General features: G+C 38.0%; 1 long non-coding RNA gene across 1 annotated transcript in view; it reads right to left on the bottom strand.

The window, feature by feature from the left end:
- Positions 1-6,383, bottom strand: part of LOC141728331 (uncharacterized) — a 37,412-nt gene extending 31,029 nt beyond the window's left edge. The window contains exon 1 of the long non-coding RNA XR_012579252.1: positions 6,282-6,383. This is a non-coding gene — a long non-coding RNA (uncharacterized LOC141728331). The remainder of the gene's footprint in view (positions 1-6,281) is intronic.
- Between the last annotated feature and the right edge of the window lie 7,745 nt (positions 6,384-14,128).

Raw genomic sequence — 14,128 nt, 5'->3', positions numbered from 1 at the left:
TTTAGTGAAGGTGAGGGCAAGTTTGCTGGGGAAGGATAGTAGTGAGTCTGGGATGTCAAGGAAATCAGTTTCCATTTGTAAAACTCAGGCCCTGTATGAAATATTAATCTTGCTCACTTACAAATCCCACACTTTAATATTTCTTTAATTTGTTTATAAACCCTGAGCACCCTTTCCTTCGCTCCTCAGCAAAATCAGGATCTCTTGAAATGAAACTCTGATTTTCAAATTGTTTATGCCACTTTGAATGATATAAACCAGGGAATGTGGTGATTATTACACAGTTTTATGTCACAATGCACTGAAAATTTCAGAAAGATGAAAGTGAAAAAGAGTTAGGGGGAAAAAAAATCCCAACTGAACAACAACACACCAGTACTCCAGATGGCAAAGGTAAAATAATTATAGAGAGACTGATATCTAAAATCTCAAAGACTAAAGATTAAAAAAAATTAAAAATCAGTCTAATAGGCACATAAGGGTAGAATATGATAACATGAAAGATAAAAAACTGCCACACTTTTGTAAGTGTAACAAATTCAAAGTGTTGATAGGAAAAACGTGACTAGCAAATCAGAGGCTGCAAAAGAGACAAACTGTAAAAAGAGTCAGAGAAAGGGAATCAGATGTGTGAAATGAGGTCAGTAGACAAGTGAGAAAAGAGGTGAGATCTCGACTGTGCTCTTGCAGCCACTAGCTTGTTCGGGTGGGAGCGAGCTCCCAGCAGCCTTGGAGGGACGCTGCGAGGATGTGCCCGGCAGCACAGCAGACAGGGCTGGCAGTTGGGCAGCCTGCAGGCAGGGACTGTGCACCCTACCAAGCTGGCAGCAGCAGGTTAAATGCTTTCTGCAGAGTGAGGAAAGAGGCCCCCACACAGCTGAGTGTTTATGCTAACAGGTGGGGTGAGAAGATCTGACAGACGAAGCTTATTACAGTCTCCCAGCAGAGCATGAAGTGGTTAGATGCTCCTAATGACTGTATAGAAGGTGACTGACTCACTCCTGTCTGCTGAACAGCTTGAAAGGAAGATATTTTACCCTGAGGAAGACTGGCCTGTCCTCTTCATACTTTTTTTTTTTTCTTTTAGCATTTAATAATGAAAGCTTCCTCTCATGCAGCAGATTGGCTGCTGCCACAATGTCCCCATGGCCATGAAGCCAACAGTGTCCAGAAAGTTCTAGATAATCTTTGCCCTGTAAGACCACAGAGAATGGCTCTGTGTAAAGCATTTGGAAAGGCCTGAGCTGTCCAGGGAAAACCTGAGGGGTTATTACCAGTGCATTGATCTCTGGTGTAGCTGCCTGACTACATCGGTTTGAAGCTGCAGGACATTAAGTCTGTGCCATGATTTTTCTTCTTCTCAGTGTTATTCCTAATAGGACTGCTAGATAATATTTTCATAGACTTTTTCTTGTCTTATCTTGTCTCTGAAACTGATAATGCATTTCAAACTCCTCTTGCAGAAAAATAGGCTAATGTTTAAGGAATAGATAAGCCACAGGGGTTAGGAATAGGGCTGTTTCAGAGAGAGAATAGGGCTGTTTCAGAGAGAGAAACAGAATGAAATTTTATACAGGTCACAGTGTGCGTAGAAGGAACACAGAAGTGTCTTCTCACTGTTGCAAATACAATTTTGTGTGTTTATGACTCTGTCTGCAATGAAGATAGCAGTACTGAGCAAAAGCAAATTTCAGCCTGAGCATTTGAGGAGATTTGGGACGTGATGAGTACAGATTGTTGTCTGACATTCCTAATAACAATTCAAATTTGGCCATTCTCACAATGATTGTGTTGTGGTTTATTTCTCCCATATGTAAAATAGGCTACAGCCCAACTCATATGCCTACAGATATTTACTGTAAACAAACAAGCTATTTCTATTCTCTATGGACAATACATATTTATTGTAATATACACTATAGCCCAGGGATAGATTCTCTGGCAGAGAGCTGGGAGAAGTACTTCTGTGCAGAACAAATACCCCTGATTGACCACAGTGTTGCCTCCTCATCCTTGTCACAGCTTTATCTGCCCTTATACAGCCAGTGGGCATTCATCAGAAACTGCTGCCTATAGCAAACCTTAGATAAAGACTATGAAGAGAAAAATGGAGTTTTGGGGAAAAAAGAGAGGTAGTGAGAAGAGGTCTGTGTATTTATGTTTCCACACAGGGTGACAGCATCAGAAGTAGAGAGAAGGTGGGGATCCTGACGAGGACTGAGCTTCCCTTTCCTTACAAACAAGCACTGGGATTTCCAAGGGTGCAATGCCACAGGAAGATCTCCTACTGAGCCAAGCACAAACCCCACAGCTCTCAGGAGTCAGCAGATGTGGGGGTCCAGGTTTCCCAAAGGCATTTTCTAAACGCTGTTTCCACTGAAGCAGAATGAATCATCTCAATGCAGCAGATTCTGCTCAGACTTCTGATCATTTTGTACTGCAGTGTAGAAAAGTATGTCCATTTGGTATATATTACTAAGGATTTATGTCACCTGACTCCTTATGGATCACCAGGTCCAGCCACAGCAAATGGAGAGAATGAAGCAGTTCCCTCACCTGCTTCAAATATCTGGCCTTAAATAAGATGGCTTTTGTCCATGAAGTGCCTGCTTTCCTCCACTGACTAAACAGTGATTTTAAAGTACACACTCAAATGTGAGTATCTACTCTGTAGATATCTAAAGTTGGCAGGACAAATCCTTTTCTATATGAACCAAATCATAAACTATATTTTGTTAATGAAAATTGCCTTTACACTTCTACTTTAAAATTGTAACTTAGAAGAAGTTGTTGAAGATCAAACATTGGAGATAAACCAAGCATCACTAATAAATGGAGAGTAGATGCAAGCAGCAGAAGAGATGTAAACAAAGAATAAATGGTATGGATAGGAAGGAGGGTGCAGTTTTGCAGGTAGCTATAGAATGATGGACCAAATGTGGAAGGAGCCTATGCTGAAGAGGGTATCTTATGCTCCTGGACAGATTTATCAGAGGCAAAACATCTCTCATAAGCATGACAGCAGTTAATACAGAGATTTTTTTCTGAAATTTTGCACTCAGGTTAGCTGCAAGAAGAAATTCAGTAACCCACAGGCCATTAAGCAAGGAAGATATTGAGCATATCCTTTGTCTAGTCTGTCTCTGTGAGTTTGTGGGTGAAAGATGTGGTTATTTAAGGACCTGTTTTGGAAAGCCATTTTGCTCTGCTTTTACTACCAGACAAATTTGCACATTTGCATTGTCTGGGGAAAGATACATCTTTATTATGAAGGATAATGAAGCCTAATTTGGAAAGTGGTCAAGCAGAAATAATAAACATGTGACTGTCTCTAAACACCTAAGTCTGCTCAGCAAGCAAGTTCTGAAGGACCACAAACTGAATCCAGTATATCAACCTGGGAGCACCCAGCTGTGGTAAGCTCATGGTTTGCAATAATTACATTCACTGCCAGGCAGTTCAGCTTGGCTAAGTTGGACTGCTGTGCGCTCAGATCTACAAGTAGTCAGATCAGAGACTCTCATCTAGACTGCACTGTACTTTCTCATCCAGTAACACTCCAGACACAGGAAATTATACTTAAATTCTATTGCATGCTACCAAACAGACCATATTTTTCACCCTGATCCTCTTACAGGTGAAACAAAAAGCCACTCCTCACATCAGGAGGTGTACTATTCAAGGGTTTGTAAAGTCACCCAAACAAAAAGTGTCTTTTCACAGTATTTCCTGCATATCTTATGGAAATTTATTATATGGCTTAGTAAATTCAAAGGTCAGGTTTTGCTGACCTTTCATTGCTAGTTTTCTCTGATGTGTGACTTTTTAATAAAGCACCTATTGAACCTACCAAACATGCCATGTCACTTAATTATTATTAGATATTTTATTAGACACTGTGATGCAACATGATATCTGATTAGAGAGTTTTACTTCTTGGCTGACAGTTTCACTACAAATAGAAAAAAAGAAAAAAAATTATATCACCTCCATCTTTTTCTTGCATGTATTCCCACTTATTATCTGGAACAAAACAAAAGAGTTTGTTGGACTTCAAAAGATTAAATAAATACTTTAGTTTCAGATCTCATGCAGGACTGGTTCATGGAACATGTCTGGAATTCTTCAAAAATAATAATCTGTAGCTCATCAACCATCATAACTATTTCCTGGTCCATTTCCTTCCAATAATAAACATAGTGCCTCATAATTTGCTAGGCAAGGAAAATATCTACTTATTCCAATTCATAAATCAAATCCTGCTCTTTATTTAAGGCAGTCATAAGCAGTCTAGGCTAGAATTTTGCATTTTGAAAATCCATCTGACAATTAAAATAACTGACCGGGATGGATCACAATTCTGGTTTTCAGGACATCCAACAGAGTAAGAAAAGCTCATCAATTTTTTGTACGCACTGGTGAGATATTAGTTGACAGCATAGTGGCTTTTATCTATCAATATAGTCCCCCTGGCGATATATGTCAGTGCATCCTGAGACTATATGGATTTATCCTTGCAAGGATTTTGACATGAATTACAACAGCTTTACCCTCAGTGTACAGACAGCAGACATGAGGTACTTGTCCAGGACTATAAAGAAGCTATATCTAATTTTCTTGAAACCTATCCTAAAGTTTTAACCACAATGCACCATTATCTCTATCTTATGTCTTTGGGACACCATCTAAAGACATTCAGGATCCATAGAGGTCATTTTTCAGCTCCAAACTGAGCCTTTTGAACAGAAGAAAAATAGTTTATGGCAGATGGGTTTTTATGACTGCTGGAAAACACTGGGCCAGGGCATCTAATCACACAGAATAGGAAGAAAATATTTTCTGATGGTATAGGACATGTGGTGGGCTCCAAATTCTTTCTTCATGTCAATTTATTCTTCCTTCAGATTAGAAATCAAACTTTGGCAAGCACAAGTCCATGGCCAATGTAAGTAACATGCAAATGGCCCACAAGTGCCTTATACCTGGCACCAACATGAGAACCCTCCCCCAGCCTATGAGAAATGAACACGGATTACTCTTTATGCCCACAAGTGTACATGCATGAAGCAAGAGCCATAAGCAGGCTGATAGGAATACACTCCCACGTGGGCACACAAGCATGTGCTCCATGTCTGCCCAATTCCCACTTTCTAGAGTGCACTTGAAGGATCCCATTACCTTTGTGTTCCACCTGAGTGGTGAGCAAATTAGGTGGTAAAAGGGTAGAAGAACTATGTTGGAAAGAGGAGAGAAAGACATTATACCTGCAATACGCTCAGTGGTAAAATTAAGAATAAGCAACTGAAGGAATGATAAAAAGCATGCAAGACTATGGGTTTTGACACAGGCTGTCCAAAATTCTAGAGTCCTGAATTCTGTGCATCTGCTTGGATCCTTGAAGCTATTTTTGCCATACCTTTCCTGTGACTTTGACCCACATGAGAAATCCCAAGTGAATTTATGCTACAGTGCAGATCAATTAGCAGTCTTCCACAACACTTTTTATTTCCTGGCAGCTGGACATGAGTGTGGCCTTTCCTCCAAGCCTTTGTCACCTTAAGTGCAAAATCATTTCCTACCAAGGTAACATAGACACACAGAATCCAAAAACCAGGAAATCCTGATCTATGTTTATAATCCACTTCCATCCTTTGGGAGTAACTGGATTCTTGTTTTCTATGATTTGTAGCCTCTCCTTCAATTGTCTAAATCACAAACATGGTATATGACTTTTAGATAAGCCTATCATGCTTTGCTTCATATCAGAACTGTACCAGGATTGATATTTCACTGGGTTGGTTTCTAGACAGTATCCCATTGCTGAAAAATATTTTTATATTTTTAGCCAAGTTTGAGAAAACATGTTTCTCAAAACATAGGTGTAGATCCCAGAAAACTCACTTTTTTTTCCCCTACAGCATCAGCTTTTCGCAGCCTTCCATAATGAGACTATTTATGGCTAGATCCTGATCAAAGGTTATGCCTCTTTCAACATGACCTTTTAGATTGTGTCAGTTTGATCTTATTACTACATTTTGTAAAATAAAAATGTTAAGAAACTTGTGCTGCTATACTATGAGAAAAAGAAGTAAACCTATTAAACAGCATTAACGAATCACACATTTTGAGGATAAATATTTTGCTAATCGGTAAATTTTTAACAATACCCACTTAAAAATAGCAATATATAAAACTTAATCTCAAACAGTTATTTACAGTTCTGCAGGCAATTCCTCCCCCTTTAAAGGACTAAAGTGCAAAGGGTGGTTGTGAACACTGACCTGTCTCCTGCAGTGTGTAGATACCCACACTGTGACTGCAGTATGTGTTTTCAGCAAAGCGACCAACGGCTATCCAATGCTTGCTTTCTCCTCTCCTTCCTGTGGGATGCAATATCAGAAGTATAATACTGTTGGAAATAATCTCTGCTGAACATTGCATTGGAGAGTGCACTGAATTAAGTGTGGACAATTTGATGTTAATTAAATATGCTTTGCACTTTAACTATACAATGGAAATATTTAATAACAAATTTTTCATACCCATCTGAGTTTATATTGTGACCTGGCTTTAGTTGTGCTGTGAGAATGCTGTAAGCCATCAAGAGATCCAAGATTCAGATAGCATCAGTCAGCCCAGAGAGTGGAAGGGCATAGACTGAATTTACTTATTAGATTATATAGAGTAGTACATGCTATGTTCTTTTAGAAGAGAAAGCATTAGAAGGAAGGAAATGAGGCAATAATATTCACTAAATTCAATGGACAGCAGCATGGAAGAAATTCCAGATTATACTGAAGAAATGTCTGAAATTCTGCAGGAGAAAGACACTCCTAGAAGTTTGTAAGTAAAATTGAGACGAGGGATGTAATTTTGGGTGGCACAAATTCCTAATAAGGCTTTTGTATGTATTCTCCAATAAGCAACTGCATTCTTTAAAATTAACTATGATCATCAGAAAAACACTTTCAAATCATGCATTGTAAATAAGCAAATATATTAAGTAAACTATAGTTTTATTAAATCACTCTTTCCAGCTCTTCTCACAGAGGTCTCTAGGATATCTTATGTGAAAGTTAATAATTCCCAAAAGAAAAAAAAAGTATCCCTAACTTGTAAGGATAAATGAAAAAAGCCTCCATTTGATCTCTGTAGTATGCATCAATTAGAATTGCTGCTGACAGTTTTGTGCAGCTTCTCTCAAAAATTTTCTTCTTGTGACTTACAAAGTGACTAGAAATGTAATATCTCCATAAGAGTTAGAGGCCCTGCTGTGCAATATACCCAGTAAATCAGAAGATCCAGCTTTTAAAATATTCTCCCTAGGTCCAAGTAATTCCCTGTTAACTGAAGATAGGACATCTAAAATGGATTTTAGGAGAAAATGGATGAACTGGAGTGGTTACATAACATCGCTGAACATGAATATCACTGCAGAATTAAACAGCTTGGCATACATCTATATTAGGGAAGCTTCTTGCATATTATCTGCTCAGCAATACACTATTTTACAGAAAAGCCCCAATTAAATCATAAATGGTTCTAGTTACAGATTTCCATTTTGGACTCTGACAGATCTGTGACAGGGCTGCAAGCTGCAATTAGATAAGAAGCAAGTGGAATGGACTAACTTCATTAACTGGCTGTTGGCATGGAGTTTAAAGGTCTAATTCTAATCTCAGCTGTAGGGAAACAATGAGTATGTATTTTTGTTGTAACCTACAAAAGTAATTTATGTCTACCTTTTGTCAAGAAACACCAGAGTCAAAACAGATGCACCAGGAGTATTTATTGGGGCAGATGTATCTCAGAACTTGTTTAATACTACTTAAAGGTGTTAGGCCATATAGAAGTTTGAAGAAGGGGTATCTCCCAGGAAAATGCACCCTTTTGGCTCCCTTGAATATGTGATTCACTTCATACATTACTAATGAAAAATACAAACCACTTAATCAGAAGATATGAATGTCTGCCTATATCAGGAATCACATTAATGTATTAGAAGAGCAGCACTCCTCTCTTGACTCTTACAAAGATAGCAGAGCTCTATGCATTTTCAGAAAGTACCCTCCCATTACAGAGAATAAATCTGGAGATATTCCACTGCTCCAAATTTATACCCATACACATCGCAATATTCTGATCCTTTTCTCAAAGTGTGAACTGGGTATTAGAAGCAGTAAGTCATGCTGGACCAGGAAAATAAGTCATCCTGTCAAAGAATACAATTAAAAAGAGAAGATTTCAAGGATTAATTAGGGCTGGATGATCAGAAAAATGTAATGTTTTTTGAAAATAAATCCCTAACATTATTAGTACTCCAATAGTGTGCAGTCAGAGCATGGATTTATATTTCAGATTAATTCTTTTCTCAATTTAATAATTTTTCATCTAAGAGATACTAAATCAGATAAGGAGACGCTTTGATAGAAGTTACTGGTAGGTAAATCTAATTGAACAGTAAGAAAAAGAGTATAATGGAACAAATAATTTTCCTTTGTAACCAAGAAGAAAGAAATAGAATTGAATGTGTTCCCTTTTTTCAGTACAAAAAATAATCAGATCAACTGCAGTATTGAAAACAAGCGTATTAGAACATATCTGATTTCATTGGAGTAACAGATGCTTGGCTAATTCAAGATATCAACAAGGATGTGGAAACAGTGGGACATAAAGTCACTCCATGATGTGTAAAAGCTGAGGAAATTCTAAAAGATGCAATTCACTGAGTCACTGGCTTAATTGTGTGAACTGCTGCTGCTTTCAAACTTTGTGTTTAAAGCATCAATTTGTGTCTGTGTCCTACCCTACACCCACTGCAACAGCAGTGACACTGTCACTCTTTGGTGCTCCTAGTGTCTTCATTACTGCAGTCTTTGAATGCCTAAAACTTCTTGAATTGTATCCAGAAAGAAAAAAAAGGTACTTTTTTATTACTTACCTCATCCCATTTAGGTTTCCTGACTGTTGCGGACCTGATGTGGAAAAGGTTGTTTTTGCATGTTTATTATTTTTGCAATAACTATGTACTGTGTGGTAGCTTTACTTTTCAAATAAAGAAAGAGAAGCACAGAAAAGCAAAATGTTGACCCACAGATAAGGTGTCAGGAGTAAAGGAAAGATTTTTTATTCCTTTCCTGGTTTCTTCTTTAATTAGCTGAGTTATTTTGCTAATTTTATGGTAGCATTATAAATGATAAATATTTGTTGAAAAAATTAGTTTGTAAAATGAGCAGTGGCAAGACAGGGAACCACAAATATAAGGGTAAGTACAGTAAAGTGAATTTTCTTTTAACCTTCTGCATTCAGAATTCTAAGCGTCTGTCTCAATAGAGATTTCTGTTCATTATGGCATGGTAGATTACAACATGTAGTACAAAACCATGCACACCCATTTTTCTCGTCCACTGCAGAGACGATCTCTTCAAAACTGGGGTTTGAAATGTTCAAAACCACTTTTCAAGGATAGATTTGGAGGTGGGATATTGCAGGGCACATGTGGTGTACAAGATTTTAAGTATGTTTAGCCAGGATACAAAGGAAAAAGTCTGAGAAAACTCCACAAAACTCCAAGCAAGGCCATAGCACTGTGCAAGATCTGAAAATGTTTATAACTTCTGCATGATAATGCATGCAAAACTAAACTGGTCACTGCTTTTAGGAAAATCTACAAATATGAGGCTAACATGCACATTGCAGGCTGAGCACAGAGTTCCTCTTCCAATCTCTTTCTTCCAGCAGCTGCTCACTTTTATGCTGGTTCTTGCATTCAGAAAGCACTTCATTAAATGGATAATATGGACAAAGAAGCAACGAGATTTGGATATACAGAGAGCAAACAAATGTTTCACAACTATAGCCCATAGTATTGGCTAGAATGTGATTATAAAAGAAGCAGAGGAAAGTGGAAAAACATCACAGGCTAGGTAACATCACGGTCCATCTCCTTTGAAGACTCATGGCAAAAAATTGACTTGAGCCTTCAGCAAGTTCCCTGCCAGGCATCACACCCAGCTCCTATGGATGACTGCTCCCATTACAGGAATAAAATTGCAGGGAAGAAATAGATCTTGTAAACCCCTGCTTCAACTAATCCTCTAGAGTGTCTCAGCCTCTGTCCCAAAAACACTTTCAAGTATGTGTTAAGAGTAGTAGCAGCTAAAAGAGGTTTTCTTTCATGTATCCAGGGAAATCAGAAAGAAAGAGAACTTATGATGTTTCAGCAAAACAGGCCAAAACACATAGTGGGTATAAAACATGTGAAAGGCATAAAAACGTCAATCCTTCTCATGATCTAGATGAGACTGTCTGATGAATGGACCAAGGACATAGACAAGAATAATAAATATTTACAGTCAAGGGGAAGAGGAAAAGATAGAGTTACTAGGCTTCTTCACATCTATTTCAAGTATGATTACACTATTGCATCATTTAAATCTTTCAATTGTGTACCTTTGATGAGTGGCATGATCAAGTTCTATTAATACCAGATTCTTAACTCTTATGAATTAATACTTCCTCCCTTGTCAGTCATGGTACAAGCCTCATGGATGACAGGACTGATGACATGTAAAAGCATGTGATCTATATCCCTTATCATTCTCTGACATTCTGCACCTCCTATTTCTAATCCTGGCCTACACTCCTCTTCCTCTAACTAAACCCTGATAGGAAAAATATCTTATTTCTATTTTCCCATTATTTCTTAAAGCTGCGACCAATCTCTCAACCTTTACTTGATAAATATAGCTGTCAAAAAACTGGGCATGAACCCAGAAATTGTTTTCTTACATTCTTATGTTAGTGATGTTGTTATCTCTTTTCAATTGTAGTTCACCATTGTTAAGGACATTGCAAGCTATTTAAACAAATCAACACTTGAAGACACATTTTGAAAAAGCAGAAATAAGTAATGTTTTATTTGCCACTTCTCCAGTCTCTTACAATAGCTTATATGTACACCATAGACAAATTAAATTACCCTTTCAGATGAGAAAAATCTACCTTTGTCTCTGATATAAAGGTGTGAAAGGACTATTTTGCTGAAAGAACATTACTTTGTAAACTAATCAAAATCATAATAATATGTTGGAGTACCACCACATAATACTTACAAATTTTGGAAGCAAAACAAGCATAGGAAGCATAGCAGTACGAGTCCTGGTTGAGACAGTTTAGGTTAAGAGAACTGTACTTTAAAATAATAGAAGGAAAAGAGAGAAATAGTTAAAGAATCAGAAAAATATAAAGGTGAATTGGCCTATGGGACTCACTCAGAGCCATGAAATAAATAGAAACATGAGATGAAAATTAAATAAATGGGATGAAAATAACAGACATACAAAGCTAGTTTAAAAGACAAGCCATACCACGTCTTCAGGTAAAAACAGGCCTAAAGGCAAGGGTGAAGTGCATAAGAAAGAAATTTCTTGTACTAATTTGTCCCGGCACACCTCCTAGTTTGCAAAAATCTGAAATTAATATCTTCAATCCCTTGTAGATATATGCAAAGTGACATCCAGAGATGGGTGAATGCATCTCCTGTTCATTTCTCTAGTTTAAAAAGAGGAAGATATGTACAGAAGGTAATATGTGTTTCAGGGACAAAATGCATGTTTTACAGTCTGAAAAGAAAGCTCAAAAAACTAAAATGAAATTTAAAAAATCAAATAATTCAAGAGCTAAGTAAAAAGAGGAAATAAATTATGAAATCAGTACAAAAATAGCAATCATGAATACCCTGTTATTATAAAACATTGCATAGAGATGTGGAGTAGGGCTCAGTAACTATTAAATATTAACATTAAAGTGCATGTCACTTTTGATAAAAGACTGCACAAAGCTGATTCCTCCTCTGTCAATAGATTTGAAATTACTCTCTATTCGGACTATACTGTACATCCACTTGGACATGGTGAACAGAAAATCCATGAATTTTGCATGCATTATCTGGTTAAATGTGAAGTCAGTTCCAAGCTGAAGTGGAGTTATGAACAAAAGAAATGCCTTGGATGTTGATTTAGGTTTGCTTTACAGTGTTGATATTGTCTGGAGCCACTCTATCAAATCCATGAGACTGCACATGTTCTGGAATAATAACCTGACTGGAGGGAACATTGGTGATTTAAGAAGGGCTTTTGGAAATATGAAGAGGGTTCCATCTGATATTACATATTCCTAATAAAAACCCTCATCTGTGTGCTTACAAATGTTGGCGTGTCATATAGGTCCATTTCTAAAGTTGTGCACCTCATTTATCCTAAATATTTACTGTAAAGTGAATTCATCACATTAAGTACATTCTGGAGGTACTTAACTCTTTATCATTTAGACAGATCAAAGTATCATCTTAGAATAAATATGAATTTTTTATGTGGCTGAAGGTAGATAAGATAAATTCCCCCTTTGTAAATGATACTATAAAAGACAACAGTAATTCAACTGTACTGAAAGACATGAGGTTTAATTCAAGAACTATCCAGGAATAAAAAACCCTGACATTATTATTTACTTAAATATATTTCACTGGGGAAAAAAAACTTCAGAAAAATAAGTAATTCAGGCTTATGTTTAGTACATTTTTCAGTTTTCTCTGAAGAAAGAAATAGCTTAATCTGAAAAAAGACAGCATATATCATGATAATTACAACAGAAAGCTATTATAATATCACTGTGTGTTTGACAAAAGCCCAGAAGCATTTCTAGTGGTATAGGATTATTCCTCTCTTCATTACACTATTACTTCTGCTAAGTAATGGGTATTCCCATGGCATAATCTGGTATGCCATACAGTGTTGGTGCAACTTTGTCCCAGCACTCCCTTTCTGACCCATTTTCCTTCCTGTAGCAAAGGGCTACAGACCCCTTAAGTCCTGTGGATCTGTTTTGTTCCAGTACAATGGAAAAGGGAAAAGGGGAGCAACAGTAAACACAGGATATGGTGCAGAGATGAGTGTGACATCATAGTAGTGTCAGTTCCCAAGTCACTTTGGTGGTGTGTCTCATCATTATACCATATTATAAGGATTTATGGGGAGAAGTATGTAAAAGAAAGCAGCAAATAGCAAAGAATTCAGTCCTACTGACAGGAAAATACATAAAAGCAGCAGAGAAGATTATTTTCCGTAGAACAATGACCTCTGTAATCCTGCAATTTGAAAAACATTAAGCATCTGACAATAGAAAAAATTTGACAAGTGTTAGATTTTATGGACTCTATATATCACTCCAGGGCTGGTATGACAATTCATGACTGCTGGAACAGCACCTGCTCAAAAGAGAGACATTCCACTGGTTAAGTGTTGAGATTCGACGTCCACATAATCCAGGAACCAGGAACCATTCCGTAAAAACCATCTGCTTGGGTCAAGGCCACTCAGTGTCTCTGATCCTTAAGGCAGAATGGTGGGTACTTCTCTGAGAGTGCAGCTTGGGCTGAGGTCTGCACAAACAGCAAGGCAAGGGCGTGGCAATAATGCAGAAAGGACAGTAGTGCAGGAGACTGGGAACATGCAATGGCAAGGAACAGAAGGAAGAAGAGATTTCCCCTGGTGCTGGAGGCACTTTTGCAGAACCGCGTCAATGCTCCACAGACTGAAGAGGAAAAACCCATCAGATCAAAGGAGGTGCTGGAGCTGAGCAAGGCAGCCCCATCAGCTCCTCATATAACCACCGACATAACCAAGAAAAGGTCAGGGGTGACAGTAGTGGGCAACCCTCCTCTCAGGAGTGTGAAGGAACACACTTTTTGACCTGACATGGCCTGATGGGCACACTCCAATAGTTGTGGTCAAGGACTCAGTGTCCAAGGAGGGACCAGTGATGGGTGGAGTTCCTCAGGGATCAATATGGGGAGTGGCAGTGTTTAACATCTTTGCTGGTGGTATGAACGATGCAATTGAGTGCACCCTTAGCAAGTTGCTGGTGACTCCAAGCTGTGTGGTTTGGTTGACACACTGGAGAGAAGGGATTTCTTCCAGAGGGATCTTGACAGGCTGAAGAGGTCAGCCTGTGTGAAGTTCATCAGTTTCCACAAGGCCGAGTGCAAGGTCCTGCACCTGGGTTGGGGCAATGCTAAAGATAAATAGAATGGGTAGAAAATGCATTGACAGTAGACCTGAGGAGAAGC

The sequence above is a fragment of the Zonotrichia albicollis genome, chromosome 2, assembly GCF_047830755.1.
Source record: "Zonotrichia albicollis isolate bZonAlb1 chromosome 2, bZonAlb1.hap1, whole genome shotgun sequence".
Taxonomy (NCBI): domain Eukaryota; kingdom Metazoa; phylum Chordata; class Aves; order Passeriformes; family Passerellidae; genus Zonotrichia; species Zonotrichia albicollis.
The sequence above is the reverse complement of the archived record's forward strand: the minus strand, read 5'-3'. Positions and strand labels throughout refer to the sequence as shown.